The sequence below is a fragment of the Felis catus genome, chromosome E2 (assembly GCF_018350175.1).
Source record: "Felis catus isolate Fca126 chromosome E2, F.catus_Fca126_mat1.0, whole genome shotgun sequence".
In the NCBI taxonomy this organism is placed as follows: domain Eukaryota; kingdom Metazoa; phylum Chordata; class Mammalia; order Carnivora; family Felidae; genus Felis; species Felis catus.
The window spans coordinates 29,372,555-29,392,555 of NC_058382.1; the positions used below are offsets into that span (position 1 = coordinate 29,372,555).

Here is a 20,001-nt window from a genome sequence, read left to right on the forward strand (position 1 = left end):
GTTCTCCGACTGGCTTCTTCTTTAGAATCACCTGGAAAGCTTTACAAAAGATGACTCCTTAGGAGCCGGTCTAGGAGACTGATTTGATTTGGATATTGGTTCAAATTCTTACATAACTGTTGTGACCATGGAGCTCTTGTATCTTTGCTATGTTTTTGAAGAAGTAGGTATGATTATCCCCACATTATACACAACAAGGTTGAGAGCCAGAAATGGAAAATGGCTATTACAGTCTTGCACCCAACAACAGAATAAGATTCAAATATTTTGTCTTTTTCTTAATGGTATTACCATCACTTTTTTTCTGCAGAATCTGCAGCCAACCTGCTGCATTCCAGCTGTCCACGGTTGGGCTAAAATTAGTTTTCTGGGACAGTGGCAGTGAAATCTTTCTTTGTATTGAATTATTTTTTTTCCCCAGTGTGCTTTGTGTTTGTTGTTGAGTAATTCTCTCCCCTCATCAGGCAAGAAGCACGTTCTGTGCTTCTTGGTTTTGGAGTAGTTTAAGGCAGAACTTTCTGGTTTTTATTTCATAAATCTCATGCTCATTGAGGAGTCTATGGTATTGGGATTAAGGGACTGCTCAAGTCAAGGGACTAAAACCCAGTTTCCAGAGACAAACAGAGGAAGAGATAGAGGCTCAGAATCAAAATTAAGATGATGGAAAATACACATGTGAAATATTTTGCTTCACCAAGTTTTGGGATCAAAAGTCAGATGGGCAGGCTTAGTTATTGGCCTTTTCGATTTGAACCATCTTACAGGAAGTTAGTCTTGTGCTAAGGAGATAAAATTATACACATGGAAATTCTGTTAAGGGATTCCTTGAGTGAAAAAATACTTCTATTTGTTCATGTGAATAAAAACACAACTTAAACAAGGGCAAGATCAAAGAAACTAAAAAAGGAACACATTGGTTCATGTGAGTGGAAAATCTAGGGTACGAATGTTCAGGCACAACCTAACCAAAGTTACCAATAACATTATCAGGAGTCTCCCTACCTCTCTGTCTCCACGTCTGCATTGGCTTTGCTCTTCAGGCAAGTTCTTCCATGTGGTGGCCCTCAAGCTGACATCCCCCCAGCCTCGCAATTCTAGAGCAGCCAGCATGTGTTGGCGTTGGCTGGTCCCAAGACATGGGCGCATCCTGGATCCACCCTTATGAACAAGGTATAGAACATGGTGATTGGCCAGCCTCCCGTCATACGGGCATCGCGAATCCAGGAAAGTGGGGTCAATCTATCTAATCTGCATGGATAGACAATCAAGATATGGTGACTTCCAAAAGAGAAAACAACTACGAGAACAAACAGACAAACAAACAAGACTGTTAAAAAAAAAGGGAGGGCAGTGGGCAAATTGATCTTGGGCAATAATGAACAGATGTTTTCTAAAAAAGGAGACAAGATGGATGCGGGGAAAGAAACCAAGTCCATTTTCTTTCTGTCTCTCTCCCATTAGCATTCATTAAATAAAAACAGGAAGTCAAAACAGTGAAATGAACACCAATTGAAAATACATTCAAAGAAAGGGCCCTTCTCTAATAGTAAAAAATTCTGACTTGATATTGTTTCCAAGAACGCTTTTTTCTTTCCTTCTTGTAAGAACCTACAGTAACTCTGCTTGGCTAATAAAGTGTTTGCCTAGTACATTATGGAAGTCTTTGGGGGAGACTATTGAATCAATTAGAATGATTTGTAATTAGCACACCAACCTAATGACAGGGTGTCTCTAAATTGCTTGAAAATAGTTTGCTCTCTTAAGGGACTTGTAGGCCCCTCTTATGAACATAATGATAATAGTCATATGCTTATGGTCCTTTTAAAATTTTTCAAGAAAATAAACTTGCTCAGATTTTTTATGAAATATCATAAATTCCAAATTAAGCAGTTTTGAATAATTGGAAAGTTACTATCTTAATTAGAAAGACCACCCCCCACTCCCCCATTGAAAATTATTTCCAAAGGCCTATGGAATACACTATCAGAAATGAGCATTTTTGAAAATTCTTAATGAAGAAAATTCTTAAGAAGTCATGTCTGACCCTGAAACAATTCAAATAGAATAGAATCTAGAAACAGTAGCACTGTCATTACAAGGTGTCATTGCTACAATCCTAAGCATATTCACAAATACAGAATAGTGGTAAAAATGTTTTACTTTGTTTTCCCCTAAAAGTTTGAAAGGTAAGCTTGGGAATTAGTGGGACTGTTTTATTTATTTATTTTTTAAAGTTTCTTTATTTATTTAGTTTGAGACAGAAGGTATGATCAGGGGAGGGGCAGAGAGAGAGAGAGAGAGAGAGAGAGAGAGAATCCCAAGCAGGCTCTACACTGTCAGTACAGAGCCAAATGCAGGGCTCAAACCCATAAACAATGATATCATGACCTGAGTCAAAACCAAGAGTCGGACTCTCAGATGACTAAGCCACCCAGGTGCCCCTAGCTGACCTATTCTAAAAGTTCCCCATGTTTGTATGGTTAGATACCCATAACTTCAGTTTTCAAAGTTTCTAGAGTCCAGTTTGAGAGCAGGTCCAACCCACAGACATGGCATTTTGGTCAACAGCATAGATTCTGAAGTCAGTCAACATGGATTCTTATCCTAGTTCCTTTCTTACTATAGCAAGAAATCTTGGACGAGTTACTTAATCTTTCTTGGCCTTTACTTTGTCGGAGAAATGGAGACCATGGTAATAACACATATCGTGGTGTTAAAAAGCATGTGTCTTGTACATAGTAAGCTTGTATTGATTGGAGAAAGAGTTCTGGGTTAATAAGGATTTGATCCTAGGGAATTCTATCTTATTCCAGGGAAGAACCTAGAAGACGTTAGGGAAGAGTCTCCTTAAGGGGTTAGAGCAAAGGCTCAATCGTGTGAACTGTTCAATGGTTGAAGCGTGTTTTCTGTCAAGTCGTGTTCCCAACACTTCTTAGAAGTCAGTAATTTTCATTCTTCCCTTTTATTCCCTTATCCCATAGATACCGATGCCTACAGGTATTAACTGAGCTTCTACTGTAAACTTCCAGCCACTTAACCACTTTGGTTAATTCCAACTTGTCATCACTTCTCTTGAGCAATTAAACCTGTGATATTTCGTCATACGCCTCTTGCCAAGACAGTAGGGAATACAATAGCTTCCTACCTCATGATTGTGGTTCAAAGAGCTAATACATGCACCGTGCTTGACACAGGGCTTTGCTATTAATACAAGAAATAGCTCAATGCAAATAATGGTTTTAACTGCTACTAAAATGGTCTTTTTGTGATGTTGCTGGAAACGTTAAACAGAGCTGGGTTTCGATCTGGGTCTGCCTTACAATGGAGGATGATCCTGGGCACTTTATAGAAGTCAAGTTTCAGTTTCCTCATCTGTAAAATGGTACTTTTCAGTCCCAAGAAGTGGCTGGCATGGTGTAATCAACGCTCCCTGGTTACCATATCATCCGAATAACTAACGTTTGTGTTGCCATTTTATGTCGACTACCTTGGCTTAGACACTTTCACTGGATGCTCAGAATGGACTGGGAGAGAAGGGTCCTTAACATCATTGTCATCATTATCATTACACATACTTGCCAGATGAGGAGTGGTTCAGTGACTCAGCCAAGATCATAGGGCAGGTAGGTGGCAAAGTTAGCCCTTTGTCCTAGAAAGCATCACTGGATTTACCAGTGATTTTCAGAGAAGTAACCCTTCAGGCTGGGGAAGACCTGTCACCGTCTGACTGAGAAGCAAAGATTCTTTCCGCCTTGCCTCGGCCATTATTAAAAACATAGTCATGCTGCCATATTTTCTTTAAGAAATTGTCAAAAAGATGCTACTTTTGGAGAACATCCCCTGAAACAGCCGGTGAGACCCATCACCTTCCCCCATCCCTCCAGCCAAACTTCTGGGGGTTGTGAGTTGTTCAACATTAGCAGATCTTCTGATATTTTTTTTAAAGCTGGTCATCTGGATTTTTATGTGAAATATCCATATTGGAAAGCCATAGACCAAATTAAAAAGAAAACCAAACATGACTATTGACTGGATCGGCTTTGGGGATTGCCATTTGCCATGTCAGCTGTATCTGGGGTCCCGATGCATTTCAGAAGTCAGGGAAGATTTCCAGAAGCAAGTGGCTTCTAGAAGGAAGAGTCGGCATTGTTAGGGGAAGAAAGCCAGGAGCAGCTTCCGAGCGGCCGGAGTGTAGACTCTACACTGTATGTTCTCGGGGAGGAGAAAGTGAAGAGCAGTCTAGGAGGCTGGTCTGGCAGGCAGAGGCTAGACCATGGCGGGTATGATGGGCCCTCTGGGGATGCTCACTGCTCGATCCGATGAGCCTGTTTAAAATGTGGGATTGACTGGGAGAGCCACCTTGAGACAGGTTGCTGTGGCCACTAAAGTACACACTTCTTTTTTTGTTTTTTAAGTTTTATTTATTAATTTTGAGAGAGAGAGAGAGAGAGAGAGAGAGAGAGATTGAGAATCCCAAGCAGATCCCACACCACCAGTGTGGCGCCCGACGTGGGGCTCGATCCCACAAACTGTGAGATCATGACCTGAGCCAAAATCAAGAGTCGGACGTTTAACGAAGAGCCACCCAGGCGCCCCTCGAGTAGATACTTCCTATCCCTATCCCCACGGTGCCAACACCACACCAAGCCGAATTAATTTTGTCCCGTGTTTTACTAGATTAAAGATGACTATCTTTCGACTTCACTCTCTCTAAGGACATAAAGAAAGATTTCTGGCTGCTTTCACAGTCTCTGACACCTCTCACCTACTCTGGTCTCATTTCGGTTCTAATTTACTCTTCTCTCTAATTCTTTTCCCCTTGTATTTTCTTTTTACACCTAAATGCCCAATTTTCAACTGTCAGTGAATAAGAATTAGGAACATGCTACTTGAAAAAAAAAAAATAGCTTACCCGTAAATCAAACCTTCTGGCAAACGTTAGGGTTTAGGTACCTGGTGTCATTTTCTTTTATATCTACCTAAGGAAACATTTTTTCCCCCTCCTTACTGCTGACATATTTTTTGAGAAATGCAGCCCTCAGGTTATTGTTCTGCACTCTTTGAAGTCACCGTGAATTGAATAAATTTGATGTTTGATGGCAAACTGCCATGAGAATTTAAACAACTTGCGAGAAAGGATATTATTATTTTTTTTTTCTGTCATCTTAAATCCCCCAAGGCCATGCCATGGAATGGTGGGGACAGGCAATGGTTAATGGTGACCGTCGCTCACGGGTTCACACACTTCAAAATCGTAAACTTCTTGGGAGCCAAGACCGTTCTCTGCAACCTAAGAGTCAAAACTTCAAGGTCGTCATCTTGACCTGAGGACTTTGAAAACAACAGGATTGGATACGTTAAAACAACAACAACAACAACAAAGTGTTGATGCAACTGTCTTTAATTGATTTCAGCAAAGCAGGGCTTTCGTTATAACGCCGTACGTAGAGGGGTTATTCGGAGGGCATTGGGTTCTTTGTTGACCGTGTTGTGAAGTTATTTAGTTTCTCTTTTTGAGATGCCCTCTGTTTTCTTCCCTTCTTCTCGGTCCTTCCTTCCCGCGTTGGAAAACAGAACAGACATCTACCTTTCGAGAGGCTGGCTGCCCAAACTTTGGGCCCCTGCTCCACGGTAGAGGGACTCGCGTTCGGATCAGTTACTCAATGTGGCGCCGGGCGATGCCTGTCTGCTGGGGACATGATGCATTTCTCTGGTGAATCAGGGCTCGCATCTGGCTTCTTTGCCGGGCACTGACTTTTGCGGGAGGTTTTAGACGGCAGATAAATCATTTCTTTCAGATTGGATAAAAAATGGGCCCTGCTCTTTGGAAGCAGAAGTTTTCCAGATAATTCTACGTTTGCACTATAAACCATACCAGTCAATGGCACATTCAGGTTTAGATTTGGGCCAGATTTATGCCCCTGAGAAAATCCTATTTTTGCATGATTTAGACAAAAAAATGTGTCTGACCAGCGTTACCCAGCCTAATTTATATGAAACTGGGATCCTGCCACCTGGGGTTTGGGGTCTGCTGTGTGAGACGTGTCTGGTATGTGACTGAAAGACCAAGAGAGGAGCAGGCGGCAGTGGAGGGGGACCAGAGTCCACTTGAAAGGGAGACGGCCACCCCCCGCCAACTGAACGGGGGTGCACAACCAGCTGGGGAGTGAGGCCTCCTCATTGTGCTTTTATTATGGGCTCTGTGTACAACCAGAAAGGCGCCCCCCCCCCTCCCCAAGGCATGCTCGGTTGCTACGATGTGTTCCTGGGGGCTTGTGTGCATCCGAAAGGGCATCCCCCTCCTCCCAGACAGGCTGGGGTCGATTACCAGAGCCTCGAACATTCAGACCCCATGCCCTTCTGAGTCCCACCTGCTCCTAAGAGTGTGTGGGAAAGAGGACGAGACGGAGGAGCCGTCTCTGTCGCCACACTTGGGGAGTCTCGGTAGGACATTCATCCCGGGCTGGATGGATGCACATCGTTCATCCTTGACCTAAGCAAGAGATATCTTGGGTTCGCCTCGGTTTTAACTGCCGAAGTCCTCTTTGAAGGCTCCAGAGGGAATATGATTGCTCTTCTCAGAGGCCGGGGTTATGAATCTCTTTAGGGCACAGAAGCCGACCCTACCCGATCCGCACACATCTCACGGCTGTTGGAGCCCCTCCAAAATTTGATAGATTTTGTTTTGCGCATTTTCTTCACGTCAGGTATTGTTCTGGGGTATGCTGCTGGGGAAGGCGTACAGATAAACAATACAGATATGATCCTGACTCCAAAGGGGGTTACAGTCTAGTGGGAAAGGGAACCATGAATCCAATCCCCACAAAACGGAGAGGTAACTCAAGGGAAAAGTGCAGTCTATCTTGGGGATCTGATTGAGTAGATGGCCATGGCGGGGGCATGCAAGGATTTCCTAAGGAGGGGCTCTCTGGTCTGAGACCTGAGGGATGAACAGAAGCCTGAAATGCCACTCCTGAAGGAACCAAGGATTCCCCTAGTTCAGGAGGAGTAAGTACCTTGTGGCCAGATTGGGCCAACGACTTGCCCGAGGGCACTCAGCAGAGTGCAGACCTCCCCTGCATTTAGGGAAGGCTAAACAGAAGTGCTCTGCAGTTAAAAGGGGCTGAGCCTGACACTCAAAGCTTCCCACTTAATAGCTCATCACTTGATCTTTCTGGATCTTGTGTCCTCATCCAGGGAGCGAGGATTTTAAGAGCTGATTCTATAGAGGGATGTTTTGAGAAGTGATCGGGAAAAGTGGGTAATGTGCCTGCGCACAATAAATGTTAGCTATTCCTTCTATGTATTCTTATCTGGGCTTTCAACACAACGCTATAGGACTGAAAGATGACGCACTCCCCCCGCCCCATCCCCACCCACAGACGTTTTATTTTAAACAAAGAGCCACAGAAGTTACCCCATCGTGCATGCACAAAGCCATTCAGTGTATTTATTTACTGAGTCCCTTCCAAGGTAAAGGCATTATTCACGGGGGTAGAGAAGAGAAAAAGCACTGTGGAATAAGGTCCCTGCACTCAAGTTGGGATTAGCTGTTTGAGGAGCACCCAGGTGTCAGAGGATCGCCGGGGAGCCCTGGAGGGATGCTAAGAGTCCATGTGGATTCAACCCCCTCATTTCACAGGTGATCGAACCAAGGGCCACACCGGGAGGCTGGTGGCTGCCAGCAGCACCCCCACCCGTGTCAGTTTCCCTATAGTTACCAGCTGGAGGCACTTTGGACTGAGCATCTGCTTCATGTCGGTCTCCACGGAGCTGTGAGCGGAGCGTCGGAGAGGGACTTTCAGAGTTGGAGAGACAGCTCCTCACCCGTGTCCTCGGGCTGCTTCTGAGAGGAGGACTGAGGAAGCTGTGGTCTTTCACCCACTCCACGGGAGTGGAGGTTTTTCTGCGTCGACATTTCTAAGTGCTTCCCAGCCTCTACCGTCTACACTGGGTCCTGTCCCCCTTACAAGCCTCCCCAGAAGGGGGTGGGTTTCTGGGCTTCGTTATCACAAGCTGTATTTCCACTAGACGGTTACACTGCAGGCATTATATCTGAAAGGGAGCGTGACGCAGAGACATGACTGGCCTTGGTACATCTTGGTGAAATCTGCTCCTTTGAAAAACCACTTAGAGATACCAGTCCCGGTTCTCCACGGCCAGACAGGACTTAGCCGATGGCTTAAGGGCGCTTCTTGACTTTCCTTAAGCCAGGGTTATTAACTCCCTAACAGCATGGCAAACAGCATTTTATTAATAATTTTTTTTTTTAAATGAACTTGCAGGGACGGATCTGCATGGGGAGCTTTCCTGGAGGGAGACAGTGGGGATACTAGGTCAGCCCTTGAGGGGATGGGGCCCCAGCCTGAGGATCCTCCGAGGTGTCCATTTGGGGAGCCACCCAGCCCCTGCCTCTGGAACAGCGTTTGGGGATCCTATTCAAATCACAGAGGGCTGGCTTCCGAGCATGTGGTGCCCTGTTCTGCTCCTAGCGTTGTTTATCGGCAATTACCCTGGAAGTCCTTCCTGTAATTAACCCCAGCTTCACGGACACTGCTATTTGCACATCACTTCCCTCCTAAACACCGCCTCTTTGCCATTATTCCCTGGGAAGATGAGTCACTGGAGGAGATGGCTTATCTCAACTCGGTTTTTAACTAGCTTTTGTCTCCCAGAGATATTTGTTGATGATACTTAGAATATTTCAAACCAGGCACTTTTTTTTTCCTCCCCTTCCTTCAACTTCTTGTTCTTCTTCATCTTTTTTTTTTTTTTTGTAACAACATTTTCTCCCTTCTGCTTTTATACTTCTTCCTCTCCCTCCCATCGCCTTTCATGCATTCAGGATGTAGGAGAGCCAGCATCAAAGCCCAGCGCCCTCCTGAATCCTCCTCCCTATGGTAAGCATGCCCTTTCCCTGTCTGATCATTGACTCATAACCACGGAACGTCCCAGGCACAGGATGGGGGGAGAGGGAGGGCTGAATACGCAGGGACCACGGTCTGCAGCCCCAGAGGAGACAAAAGTGGAGGATTTGTTCAACAGGGCTCCCCACCCCCCTTTCAGGGATAATTGTTTAGGACAATCTGAGCTGGCCGGGCCAGGGAGGGGGTTGGGGAGACCAGCACCCTCCCCGCCCCCAACCCCATCAACTGGCAACTCCAACCAAGTGAGACTCATCTGGTCAGCCTCCAAGTCCCAAGGCCAGGCCAGTCCTAAACCCCCTCCCTGGGCACCGCCAAGACTTTGGATTGCATTATTTAATTTTTAATTCAATTGCACATATGTGTATTGATCGCCTACTACGTGCCAGCCGTGGAGTTGACAGGTGACAGCCATGGGCTTAAACCCTGTGGAAGTTAATATCCCTGTCCTTTAGGACCACATTTGAATTTGCAGGCCAAAGACAGCCCTGAACTCCCCCCACCCCTCAGATCCTCCCTCCCCTCTGTCTCCATGAGGCATGAATGGGCATCACATCTGTTTCTTTTCTTGCTGGAAACCAAGAGGCAGAGACCCTAAAATGGGGACAGGCCAGCACACACCTGGGTGGTCTTTAAATTAGAAAAAGTTTTTGCCAGAGATCCTCATTTGGGCCCTGCAGTCACACTCCTTACCATGCTGTCTGCCCCTGTAGGCTGGGAGAAATGGGGTGGGGTGGGGGCGGGGGCCGCTGGCAGGGTACTGCTGGGGCCATCCATTGTCCTGCTCTTCTCTGTGGCTCACACATGTTCCTCCGCGCCGTGTTTCCTCCCCTGGACTCCTCCCTGGGCAGGCCAAGCTCCGGCGGGGACAGTAACAAAGCAGGGGCAGAGGCAGGGATGGGGGGGGGGGAGTGGGAATGGGGAAGCAGCCATTTTAATTTTAGCATATGCGTAGGGTTTTAGATCCTTTTGAAAAATTAAATTGTTCGTGTTATGGTTTGGTATCATTTTAGTTTAAGCGTCGGATCTGGAGCCAGGCTGTCTGGGTCAAAATCTCTGTTCTGCGGCCGTGTGGCCCTGGAAGCTGCACCTCGGTTGCCTCGTCTGTAAAATGGGCATAATCAAAGCTCTGCCACATTGGGCTGCAAGGAGGAATAGTGAATTTATACGTTAGACTAGATGTTCACCCTGGTTAGTTGCTGGTGACGGCCTCTGGGGGTATAGGTCTGTCCTGCTGCCCTGCACCGAGATACTTCCCTCCGGGAGTTGTTTTGTGTCGTCGAGACACCTGGACATTTGTGACCTCACTCAGCACCCTCTTTCTTATTTAAAATCACTAAGAAGTAAGATTCTTGGGGTCAGTTACGAGGCTCCAGGCCTCTTCCTAGGTCTAGGTGTTTTATGTCTGGTCTCAGGCTCTCCCGGGATAGGTTTGCCCGTTAGGTATAAGTACATCTCAAATATCACACGGGGACATACTTACACTAAAAATGTTTTTATTGGTTATCTGAAATTCAAACTTAACTGAGTACCTTGTATTTTTGTTTGTTAAATCAGATAGCCCTACTTGGGGATTTTCCTCACTGGTGTTTTGGTTGGCCGCCCTACATCCCTAACGTGGAGAGAGGTCAGCATGGTTTCTGGAGCTGGTTCCTCACAGGAATATTCTAAAGCTCCAGAGTAGATGGAAAGGGGGGGGGGGGGAGATGTCAATGAGAATACAAGTCTCCTATTTCTTATAAAGATAATTAGAACCATTCTCAAAGTAGCTGTCCATGGCTGTCCAAAAGAACAGAAGAATAAGCCTTTTGGAAGTTTTGTGTTTTTTTCAGACTTAAATGTAGTATTTTAGCTCGCGTGCACCCGTGTGTGTGTTTGTGTGTGTGTGTGCATGAGTGTGTGCGTTAGGAGAGCAAGGGCTGTGGGAGGGATACAATTAGTGGCTTCTGTACATCTGGGCTGTGTTGATGGGTCCTATGAACTATGTGATTTATAACATACATGCCTTTCATTTTTGTATAAACATGTAGAATGTTTAGCCAAATGGTTGGACCGTTTGGGACAATTGCTTGAAACATTCCAAGTTCTTTTTGCTTTGTTAACTTTTTTCTGAGTTACTGAAAGTTCTAATTCACTCATGAATGGGTGAGATTCAGGGGAGGAGGAATCCAACACAGGAGGGAGCGTATTTGTGTTTCAGAATTTGCCAAGGGAACCACTGGACGAGCCCGGCTAGGCTTTTGTGAGTGTTACGTGAGGGGAGGCTGATAAAAATTATTAGTATTACTTATAATCCATGAGATGTGGTAAAATTACTGTCTTAAAGGAGGTTTATTAAGAGAGTCCGGTTTATAGACGATGTTTCCCACTGAGTCAGATCATCATCCACTGGGCCTGCGAGTGAGTAGGGTCGGCTAAGTGAGAAAGCTCTTTAGAAAATTGTGTGTGTGTGTGTGTATGTGTGTGTGTGTCTTTTTCTTTCTTTTTCTCTCCAAAGAGAGTGATGAGAGAAATTATTTAGTCTGTAGCTACAACAGTGGTGCGATTCAGATCCCAGTATTTACAGAGGCAAATTAGTTGATGGGCCAGCATACTAATGTGGAAGACACCACCCTGATTGGTGTGTGTGTGTGTGTGTGTGTGTGTGTGTGTGTGTGTGTGTGTGATATTGCTCTAGGAGGTGGTAAAACAACACCCAAGGAGGGACCCTCAGGATGGAGTAGTCCCTTGCTGACTCATCTGAGGAGGAAGTGCGTTAGGTTCTTAACTGTTTTCCAAGTGTTTTTTTTCTTCGATTTGCAAAGCCGCGGAGACAGAGAATTTAATATTCGTTCCACCAGTAAGTTCTCATCCAAGTTCCCCCCAATAAATGAGTGAATAAGTAAATAAATCAATAACTGAGGTCACAATTTCTTAATTAAGTCCTAGAGGAGACGGCTAGGAAATATTGTACCTAAGTTCTATTTCTAATCTACATTTGGAGTGGCTCCGTGCTGTTTCAGCCGCACGGAGCCTGTCCCTTTCTAAAGCAAGCATGAGCTCCTCTGCCTTTTAATTCTAAGCTTCCCTCCCAGCCATCCAGGCACAAAGTTGCCAGCGTTGTTTGTAGCGTGGCAGGAAATCGGTGACGAACTCTGAGAAATTAAAGGAGCCGGGATTTCGGAGTAAAAAAATATAATGGAAGCCACTCTTTGGCAGAAACTGTTCCCAACACACGGGCAGCAATCACGGGCCAACAATAATATAATTTGCATTTACCCCCTTTACCTGCAAGAAAAGTTAACTTTGTTTCCTCCCATTAATTACACTGACAAAGTATCCTGTTACGAATTCTGAATAGTTTGACTGAAAAAGATCCCCCTTTCCTAAATCCAACTGTAGCCAGCACTTTTGGTCTGACTTTTGGGGGTGAGGCAGTCCAGTTAAGCGTCTCTAGGCAGGGCACAGGTCATCTGCGACACAGGCGGCCCCCGCCCCGTTTTAAGCTGTTTTCCTTAATTACCACGAGAGAGACGAGAGGGGCTCTCCCTCTGCCGGCAAAGTCTTGGTACCTGCTGGCTCGCTCCTTCCTTTCTTTCCCAGGAGGGCCCATCCTCTTTCTTCTCAAATCCTATTTAATTTTTGCATTTCCTGATTTTTATCTTGGGAAAACAAAAGCCAGCTGCAGTCACTTAAGGAAACAGCTGAAGGGTGCTGGCAGGTAGAGGTCTTGCAGGTTTCCAGTCTCAAATGGTGAGAACCCAAATGCGGCGTGTCAGGTTGCAGTGACTTCGGCACTTCTCAGCTCCCTTTCTTCTTCCTGCACACGCGCGCGCGCACACGCATGCACACACACACACACGCACACACACGTGCACACGCACGTCCCTTTTTGCTCGCCTCCTGCCCAGGGTCCCCCTCACTTTCTACAGCTGTATTTCTAATCAGCAGAAGATACATCTTGCTTGGAGCCAACACGCCTTTTCTCCGCGCATTCTTAACCTCCTATCTTATGCATGGATCACTGGGTAGCTTAGAAATGCACAGACACAAAGGAGAAGCTGACATTCGATGGTTGACGGCCATAATGGCTGTTTATAAACCTAATCCATCACGTTTAGGGGACACCTCCATTTTTGTCCCTCTGAAAAGGTATAAATAATAAAATGGGATAGCTCCAGCTCGGAGGTGCCTTGGTAAATATTTTAACTATTTACAAGATCGCGCCAATCACAAAAGAAGCATCTGTACCATCCACAGAAGGGCCCCTAGCCATTAAAAGAGACCCAGATGGTTGCTACCATTCGACCAACAATAACATCTCTTGATGGGAGAGCTTTTGTGGCGTGGTTTACATTTTTTTTTTTCTACAAACCACGTTGTGAATTTTCATATCACATCCTGAACTTCCTTTTTCTCTGCCGGCCCCCAGCAAACTTTCTAAAGAAAATTTCCCTAAATAGCCTCCCCCTACGAAAAGAATGAGGCCTTGAAGGATCATGGCAAATGGATGTTTCAAAGCCCAATTCAGAGGCAAGTCTGTACAATTATAAACTGGGCCTTCTCCAAGTCCAAATATTGACATGGGCCCACTCATTCTGTGGGTAAACACCCCAGTTGAGCCCCGAATGCACCTTGCCATCTAAGACTGAGTGCACAACCCCGGCTCGTTCGGTTTCAATTTACCCTTTCCTGCCAGGCTTAGAGAAGCCCAAGGAACTCCAAGGGTGCCCTTTGGAGTTAAAGGTATTTCTTCTTTTTGGACCCTGTGCCTGACTCTGGGGGGGGGCAGGCCGGCAGCGAGGATAGCGTGTGGCTCTTGACATCTTTGGGCAAGTCAGATCGCTTTTTTTGTTCTGAGTATGGAGCAAACGGAGAGAATTTGCAGCCCGTAGCTGCTTAGTAACTGCTGGGAACTTAGGTTGTTTCTAAAGCACCAGGAAACCCAGCTTTTTAGTGACACGGAGACGGCAAACAGAGAGCAGGAGAGCGGCGCAGAGTCCTGGAGCAGATCTGATTCTGAGTCTCAGCTCGGGGTGGGGGGGGGGCCACGGCAAACGCCCTCTCCACGCCAAGCTTCGGTTTCCAGGCTGTATCACCCGGGCACCAATAGCACAAACCCCTGAGGGTGCCTGTGTGAATTACCCAAGATGATATATTTAAAGCAGGGAACTAAGCGCTCCATAAAGGTTGCTATAATTAATACTGACAAACCCATCACGGGAGCGATCAAATCTTTTGAAACTAGAAGATGAGGCAGGCAGCAATTCCAAGCTTTCTGCAAACAGCATGGGTATTTGAAGTTTCCTTCCGGGGGGTGGGGGCGGGGCTGGGGGTGGGGGACAGAAACCCCAAACCATGTGACCACCACTCTCCAGGTCTAAACGTTCATTTCTTTTCCAAAGGCTCTATTTAATTTCGGAGCTCCCACTTTCCAAATTTGGTCAATAAAATTAACAGCCTCCTTTTGAGTGGAACATCACACCTCCAAATGAGCTCAAGCTGGCGCAGGGATTGTCCTGCGGAATGTGAGATTTACATTTTACAGCTCCTCGCCAAGTAATGAATGAATCAGAGCTCGTAAACAAACGATCCTCGCTTCCCTTGTTCCGTGGACCCCGACGTGGGGTGTGTGCTGCAAAGAAAAATATTTATCCTGTTTGTGTGGCGCTGGGTCCCTGAATGGCCCACCAATAAAACAACATCATAAAGGGCATTTCACAGCTGAGCTCGCAATTTAATAAACAGATGCAAACAGAAGGGCTTGGAGGTCAACAATTAAAAATAAACCAGCCCGACGTTCTCCTTGGAATTCCCCTTCTCTATAAAGTAGAGAGGACCAGGCCCCCACAGCTGTGGCAGGGCTGGGGGAGGGGTGGGAAAGGGGCTCAGGAGGGCTGTACCTGTTCTCAGTGATTATTGCCACAACTCTCTCTCTAGCAAGAAAGGGCAACTTCCAGAGCAGATGAAATGCAACTCATGAGCCCAAAGAGGCCAGAAAACGGTACAGTGACCTTGGCTGGCTGCAAAGGCGGCCTGTCGATTTCTCTAGTTTCTGTGCCCAACACCCTACGTGTTGGAGCAAAAGATCTGAAACAGTGGGGAAGCAAAGACTGGCTTCTGTGTGGTTGGTTTCGGAATGGGTTTTCCACTTAAATCCGCAAGTGTGTGCGTGTGTGTGTGTGTGTGTGTGTGCTTGTATGATGTCTGAGAAGGAACAAAGGCACTGAGCAAAGGTCTGGAAAGTTGGTCACAGGCACCATTCTGTACCCACTTTGCCCCATACCCTCTCTCAGCGCTGCTCAGATCAAGGCTGCCCACCAGGTGGGCACACGTGTCAGCGCCATCTTGCCCACCACGCGGGCACATCTGTCAGCGCCATCTTGCCCACCACGCGGGCACACGTGTCAGCGCCATCTTGCCCACCACGCGGACACATCTGTCAGCGCCATCTTGCCCACCACGCGGACACATCTGTCAGCGCCATCTTGCCCACCACGCGGGCACACGTGTCAGCGCCATCTTGCCCACCACGCGGGCACACGTGTCAGCGCCATCTTGCCCACCACGCGGACACATCTGTCAGCGCCATCTTGCCCACCACGCGGGCACATCTGTCAGCGCCATCTTGCCCACCACGTGGGCACACGTGTCAGCGCCATCTTGCCCACCACGCGGGCACATCTGTCAGTGCCATCTTGCCCCACTTTGCCTGTCACTTCAGGCTCAAATACCATCTCTCCCTGCCTCACTTTCTCTTAAGTTAAAGGCGGGTGGTGGGGGGGGGGGGGTTGGTAAGAATAGTACCTGGTTGCTGGCTGAAAGTGTTGGCTGAGGATTGGTGAGGTCGTTGGTGTAAAGCTCTTAAGGCCGTGTTTGCAAACAGCAAGGCCTCAAAAGTCCTAGTTCTTTTTAATAATATCTGTGCGATCTCAGGGGCTCACGCTTTCTTCTGGCCCAGAGAATTCCACCGTGGCAGGTCTCACTCACCTAACTCGAGAATGTGCTGGAGGCCTGCAAGCCCCCCCCATTCTGACGCGCTCACCCTCACAAAGTCCCAAATGCCTACCCAGCGAATGCGGACAGCCTCCCCACATTCCTCTGCTGATAAGAGGGGAAATGAAGGATGGGTCTGAAGATAACCATTTGCTCTGGGGGACAGACCTCCCATGAGGACCCATCTGGCTGTCAGGCAGGAGCACTGTGTCAAGTGGCCGGCCACACCAAGCTCGCGCCCCCCCTCCGAGAGTCGTCGGTGGAATTATGGACCAAGAAGTTCGTTTTCTTCGCACGTGAAGAGTAGGGACGGTGAGCTTGAGAAATCATTCAAGCACCCCGTGTTCAGGTGGGCTTCCCAAATGTACCAGGGGCTCCCACACTGTCTGGTGGCTCATCTTGGGCTGTGTTCTGGGTTCTTGGGGCTCCTCCCCTTGAGTCATGTAGACTTGAGCGTAAGTCCCTCCTCTGCCTTTTTTGTGTTTTTCTTCTTCAAGCAATGAGAACACGCGAGAAACACCTCCAGGGAACAGGATGGAGTCTTCCTCTCCTTTTTCTGGTGTCGAAGACATATTTTCCTTCTCTGTAACTATTTATTTAGTATGAAGGAAAAACCCTCTCCTGTGCGCTCTCTCATCTACTCCCCAGGGCAGGCCTGAGTGGGGACTGGTGTTCCCTTGATGTCACCGAAGAGACAATGGAGGTTGTGACGCGTAGATCATCCCATCACTGAAAAGAAGCAAAAGTGGACGGTTTTCATCCGTAATTCGTAGTTTTTCATTTTGAGCTAGGACTGAACTTTAAAAAAGCCAACTGCAGGGAAATAAAAACAGTCATACAGAAAAAACATTTTTTTAACTGTAAATGCACAGTTGAACAAATCATCACAAAGCAGCTGCCTGCGTAAGCACAGTCCAGGTCAAGAGAGAGAAATCTGCATCCCTCTTTTGTTCCTTTGTGACCAGGACACCTAGAAGAGACTAGCCACCATTCTGACTTTTCTGATCACCATTTTCCTCCTTTGTTTTATGTTTTTGCCACCTTTGTGAGTATCTATAAATGATATAGTTGAGTTTGCTTCTTTTTTTTTTTAATGTATTCGTTTTTGAAAGAGAGAGACAAAATGAGGAAGTGGGAGAGGGGCAGAGAGAGAGGGAGGCCCAGAACCCGAAGCAGGCTCCAACCTCTGAGCTGTCAGCACCGAGCCCGATGCGGGGCTTGAACTCACGAACCATGAGATCGTGACCTGAGCCGAAGTTGGACCCTTAACCGACTGAGCCAGCCAGGTGCCCCAAGCTTTCCTTCTTTTTGAACTTTACAAGATAGGTGCGTATTGTATTTATTCATTTGTGTTTTCTCCTTTCCTTTGGTACTAGGCCGATAAGATTCATCCATATTGCTGAGTGAAGCCATGGCACGTTCCTCCTCTTTATTCCTACAATATATTCCATTTGGGGGCTGCATCCTGATTTATTCGTCCGCACTAGGTTGGTTGACATCTGAGCTGTTTCCAGTTTGGGGTATGTATGGTAGACTGCAAATATTCTTTATACCTGTCTCTAGGCGTGCCCTCTGCCAGACTTTGGCTAATTAAAAGAGGTGAAGGTACGCCAGGGGTGAGCCAACGCTTCAAGAAGCCTTGCATGTTTCCGTCTGCTTTCCTATACCTCTGTCATCACCGTGAGAAGGTCGTGGGCATGGTAGGCTGCTCGTGGAAAGAGCGTGATGAGAGATGTACCGAACAGAATAAACTCAAAGAAGCATGAGCCCGACCAAGCCCGGCGAACTCCAAGAGTGCATAAACAATAAATGCTTATGGTTGCATGATGCTGATATTTTTGTAGTTGTGTGTCATTCGGTGTCATTTAGCAATAGGTAAATGATACAAGCTTGTAAGCTTTGTGATAAATGTTCTTTTCTTTTTTAATGTTTATTTATTTTGAGAGAGAGAGAGAGAGAGAGAGAGAGAGAGAGAGCATGAGCGGGGGAGGGGCAGAGAGAGAGGGCGACACGGAATCCGGAGCAGGCTCCAGGCTCCGAGCTGTCAGCACAGAGCCTGACAAGGGGTTCGAACCCACGACCTGGGAGATGGTGACCTGAGCCGAAGTCAGATGCTTCACAGACTGAGCCACCCAGGCGCCCCTGTGATAAATGTTCTTATCAAACTCAGTCATTTTAATTCAGTTTTTTCAAACTCCAAAGCCCGAGTTCATTCCATTTTACTGGACCTCAATCTCTTTTTCTTTTTCTTTTTCTTTTTTTCTTTTCCCAGTAACATCGATGAAAAATGTCATCGAGAATTAAACATCAGACTCCTAGCTTAAGGGTCAAGATGCAAAAATATGTGGTTGCAACCACACGGATGGAGGTAGAGAGTATTATGCTGAATGAAATAAGTCAATCAGAAAAAGACAAATACCATATGATTTCACTCACATGTGGAATTTAAGAAACAAAACAAACAAGCAAAGGGAAAAACAATATGAGAGAGTGAGAGAGACAAATCAAGAAACTGACTTTTAGGGGAGTCTGGGTGGCTCGGTCATTTAAGCATCCGACTTCGGGTCAGGTCATGATCTCACGGTTTGTGGGGTCGAGCCCCACCTTGGGCTCTGTGCTGAGAGCTCGGAGCCTGGAGCCTGCCTCGGATTCTGTGTCTCCCTCTCTCTCTCTGCCCCTCCCCTCTTGTGCTCTCCCTCTCTCTCAGAAAGAAAGAAAGAAAGAAAGAAAGAAAGAAAGAAAGAAGGAAAGAGAAGAGGGGCGCCTGGGTGGCTCAGTCGGTTAAGCGTCCGACTTCAGCTCAGGTCACGATCTCACGGTCCGTGAGTTCGAGCCCCGCGTCGGGCTCTGGGCTGATGGCTCGGAGCCTGGAGCCTGCTTCCGATTCTGTGCCTCCCTCTCTCTCTGCCCCTCCCCCGTTCATGCTCTGTCTCTGTCTCAAAAATAAATAAATGTTAAAAAAAAAAATTAAAGAAAGAAAAAGAAGAAACAGACTTTTAACTGTAGGGAACAAACAGATGGTTACCAGACGGGAGGTGGGTGGGAGATGGGTAAAAAAGGTGGCAGGGATTAAGGAGGGCACTTGTCCTGGTGAGCACTGGGTGATGAAACTTGTGAATTACTACACTGCACACCTGCAACTAATTTCACACTCTACGTTAACGAACTACAATTAAAATAAAAGCTTAAAGCCATCCATGGCTTTATGAGCTTTCTACATATCTCTTTTGTCTTTATTCTAATCTATTTATTTCACGTGAGAAACTTCAGCTCTTCGAATCCCTTCTTGCCCACGACGTCCTTTTTCCTTGCGCTCCTGTTTGAATCCTCTGGTGGAAATTATAGAAGGGTCAGACAGTAAAGGTATCCAGAGATCCAGATCGATATTTATTCTGGATCGGCGCGAATCCAGGGGTCTGAAACTGATGGCCCTTGGGACAAATTGGGTCCACAGACGTGTTTCGTTTAGCCTATAGAATGTTTTTTTTTCTTTAATTTTTTTTCAACGTTTATTTATTTTTGGGACAGAGAGAGACAGAGCATGAACGGGGGAGGGGCAGAGAGAGAGGGAGACACAGAATCGGAAACAGGCTCCAGGCTCTGAGCCATCAGCCCAGAGTCTGACGCGGGGCTCGAACTCACGGACCGTGAGATCGTGACCTGGCTGAAGTCGGACGCTTAACCGACTGCGCCACCCTAGCCTATAGAATGTTTTAAAAATCTGAGCCAACATGAGGGGAAAAAAAACCCCACAGGATGTTATGCAAAAGTCTAGATTTTAAGCTTTTCTAGATTAATATTAGTCATATTTTGAGAATATTTACTAATACTGGGCCTGCAGCCCTGCACGTGAAACAGGAATGAAGTTGGGGTGTTTGTCTCCTTCTGAGGGATACATGTCTCTAATTTGCCACAGTCCTTACTATTCCTTATTGCCCCCCAACTCTGAGACTGAGTGTTGGGTGCCATCATAAGAGCCATTATGGTACGGTTTTCTAATGATGGAGGAATATTTTTCTGAATCCGTGTCTAACTAAAGGGGAACAATAAAAGACACTGAGAGTTCTAATTTATTCTTCTAGCCATTAAGCCTCTTTGAATG

At 46.5% G+C, this 20,001-nt stretch overlaps 1 long non-coding RNA gene across 1 annotated transcript; it reads left to right on the forward strand.

The window, feature by feature from the left end:
• The first annotated feature begins 11,033 nt into the window (after positions 1-11,033).
• LOC109494683 lies at positions 11,034-17,732 on the forward strand. The gene is made up of 3 exons (XR_002149673.3): positions 11,034-11,166; positions 17,276-17,386; positions 17,463-17,732. It is a non-coding gene; the product is annotated as an uncharacterized LOC109494683 (long non-coding RNA).
• Positions 17,733-20,001: the final 2,269 nt, after the last annotated feature.